The sequence below is a fragment of the Acromyrmex echinatior genome, chromosome 7 (assembly GCF_024713525.1).
Source record: "Acromyrmex echinatior isolate Ae372 chromosome 7, ASM2471352v2, whole genome shotgun sequence".
NCBI classification, from domain to species: Eukaryota; Metazoa; Arthropoda; class Insecta; order Hymenoptera; family Formicidae; genus Acromyrmex; species Acromyrmex echinatior.
Genome location: NC_141858.1, coordinates 5,889,200 through 5,892,731, shown reverse-complemented (window position 1 = coordinate 5,892,731; position 3,532 = coordinate 5,889,200). Strand labels below are relative to the sequence as shown.

At 33.4% G+C, this 3,532-nt stretch overlaps 1 protein-coding gene and 1 pseudogene across 4 annotated transcripts in view; one reads left to right on the top strand and one right to left on the bottom strand.

Annotated features, from left to right (window-relative positions):
- Positions 1-3,532, top strand: part of LOC105144011 (uncharacterized) — a 488,432-nt gene that overhangs the window by 53,971 nt on the left and 430,929 nt on the right. The gene's annotated exons all lie outside the window — the stretch shown is intronic.
- Positions 2,206-2,890, bottom strand: LOC147909069 (uncharacterized; annotated as a pseudogene).

The window sequence follows — 3,532 nt, the reverse complement described above, 5'->3', positions numbered from 1 at the left end:
TTAATTCAAGGTGGGACCAGCTGGATCACCGGAAAATTAGGTGGATTTTTTATTATTGGGAGTACAAATTAGTTCAGTCCGTTTTTTTGTTTTCAAAAATGCATTTATTTCAAAACAAAATGAATGAACAGATTAATTAAAGTATTGGCTACTACTTTTTCTCATCTCTCAGGCAATTTTCAAATTCCATCTCGAAAAAATGACTCGTCTTTGGAGACGATCTAATTTTGGAGCCAATTTTCGATTTCTGCGAAAGAAGTGAACCGGTGATGTGCTGCATCCTTCGGAACAACCAGTAATCAGAAGGAGCAATGTCCGGAGAATACGAGTGCGGTAAAACATCCCATTTGAGCGTTTTCAAATATTTTTTTACGACTTTTGCGACATGAGGTCGAGCGTTGTCATGAAGAAAAATAACTTTATCATGTCTTTGCTCGTATTCCGGCCGTTTTTCTCGCAATGCACGGCTCAAACGAATCAATTGTAGCCGATACCGGTCGCCCGTAATGGAATCGCCAGGTTTCAGCAGCTCATAGTAAACAACACCCTTTTGGTCCCGCCAGATACAGAGCATGATCTTCGAACATGAATGTTCGGCTTTGATGTTGAGGTGTTGATGTTGAGGTCGATGGCAACGATTGACCGGGCTTAGCGTAGTATTTTTTCTTCCTTTCTGGGGTTGTCGTAGAATATCCATTTCTCATCTCCAGTCACAATCCGATGCAAAAAACTTTTTCTTTATTGTCTTTGAATCAGCAGTTCGCAAGAAAAATCGCCTTTCAACGTCTCTCGGTTTCAATTCATAAGACACCCAATTTCCTTGTTTTTGAATTATTCCCATGACTCTCAATTGTGCAGAAACGGCTTGTTGAGTTATTCCCAATGATTCTGCAAACTCCTCTTGCGTTTGACTCTGATCTTCTTCGAGTAATGCCTCTAATTCTTTGTCTTCGAATTTTTTTGGCTGTCCAGAGCGAGGCTTGTCTTCAACGCTGAAATCTCCATCCTTGAAATGTCGAAACCATTCCCTACATGATTTATCAGTTGGAGTGTCACCATAAACTTCGACAAGTATTCGATGGACTTGAGCTGCACTTTTCTTCCAATTAAAGCAGAAAATTAGAACCTCCCGCAAATGCTGCTTGGTTAACACAAAATTCGACATTTCAAACACAGTAAAAATCAAGGTTTTTGTATGAAACTCAAAGCGATATAAACTGAATATTATTAGCAGATGTCTAACCTCTCTGAAAACGCCAAAATCAGCTGTTACTATGAACCATTCACAGCCGGAACCATCTTTTGGAAAACGGACCGAACTAATTTGTACTTCCAATATGATAATTATTTAGTTAATTAGATTAGATTTTAATTCAACTGTACATATATAGATATATGTATATAGTCATTTTTTAATTAAACTTTTATTCACATTAATCTATCATATATTCACATTAATCTGTTATGATGGTTGACGTCAACCAATTACTTCACTAAGTGACAGGAGTCATGAAAATGGCATATCTTGAAAATGGCTCAGCTGATTTATTTCGAATTTGGAGTCAATGTTCTCAGTTCTTTCTCTTATTCAAAATACCTTATTCAAAATATCTTATAAAATTAATAATTGAAATAATAAATTTACCGTACGAACTTCATCAGCAGGAAGATTAAATTTTTTAATGGTAATTTCAGTTATTTGTGAAATACTAACGGCATTTACTATTACTCTTTTGGAACTAAGTGACTCAATTTTAAATAAAGGCATCATGAAATCTGAAAAAGTATTGTTTATAACATATCCATTCATAATGTTTACATACACGTAATAATGAATGTAATAATTATAAAATACATTATAAAATACACGTAATATTGGAAAAAGCAGGAAATATATAATAAGAAAAAAGAATAGGCAATATGTGCAGGCGTTTAGCATATTTGGTTAGAAATAATGAGATACAAATCCATAGCATGGTTTAACACATAGCATATTTCCTAAATTGTATATGTGCATTGGTTTGAAATTCATGATCTCATGCAAGGAAAGGCAATCGTAACCAATTATTCGTCCGAGCTCATAAGCTCGAAGGAATGGTATAAAAGAACTCTCTATCACTTCAAATACAGCATAAACATCATTTTCGATGGAGCAAAGAAACAAATTCTTCCTATAGTAATGTTCTCCTGATAACCATCTTGATACTAGAGTATGCCCTTTTCTGTATTCTGTACCTTTCAAATTAACTCTGGCATTGTCATCAGGTAAATTAATTTTTCTTAGGCAACTTTAATATCTTCCTGATACATATCGATGTTAAAATGACTAAGTTCGAATACTTTTGATTCAAGTCTACTGTCAGCTTCCAATCGTACTAGACTTTGAAAAAGTTCGTGTTTTTCACTCAAGGATTTCACTACATTAATAAAATTAAGAAGAGTTCGAATGGCCCTTTTAAAAAAATCGATGTTTGCTCTCGAAGGCATCTTATGGTCCAAACTTTTATTAAAGGACCAAATTCTAAAATTAATTTGCAGTAGTGAGAAAGGTGATGTTTTGGTCGAGATTAATATCAGAAAATAACCGTTGCCTCGTAGAAAGGTATTGCGAAATTATTCGGTCAAGATAAGACAAACACAACTTGTGAATTGTCGGTGAACACACAATTTCTGTCAGTAAAAGAAAACAAAGCCACACTTCATCATGAATGACCTTAATTTTATCATGAGTTAGTAGAGGGAAAATCCATAAAAATGTTCAGATTTGGCAAGCTCCTCCAATAATTCGTTTACTTGTAGCTGATAATACACAAGGCTTATCTTTCCGATCTTCTATTGAATAATGGAATTTATCAATCAGAGCATTTAATTCAATTAATGTAAACCATTTTTAAAAAATAAAATAATCAATGTAACTTTAAATCGAAGGCTACAACACCTTCGAATAAATTGTCCAATGCAAGGAGGCAATCCTGAGGCGCACACATGAAAATATTGTAATTTATTAAAAATGAAATTGAATTTCCCTGACAGTTATTATTCTTATGAATCAGATTTACGGTATCATTATATGATTCGATAATCCTGGGAATATATGTTTTATATGCACCGTCCTCCCGGTAAAATTCGTTTCTCGTTATCAAACAATATTTGCACAAATATTCAGGAGTATTAAAATTTGCAATAAATCCACCTAATTCATGGCTTCCAAGATTATCACTAGTAATGAAAACAAGAGAGCCTTTTATTAATTTTTCTTCAATTTCTACTCTTTCCTGCTCTATTTTTTTTAAATCCGTCATTACTTTACCAAAAAAAACTAAATTATTAACTATAATATTATACTTATATTAAACTTAAACTTTTCATGCTCAAAGTCTGATTTTTTTGCAAAGGGCAACAGGTTTAATGGAATTAATATGACATCGTAGATAATGAGAAACATTTTCGAGACTCATGTAAATGGCCAGTAATTTATGTTTTTTTTTTCAGCTCCTATTGGATTTACAATTTCGAATGCATCTTGGTACAA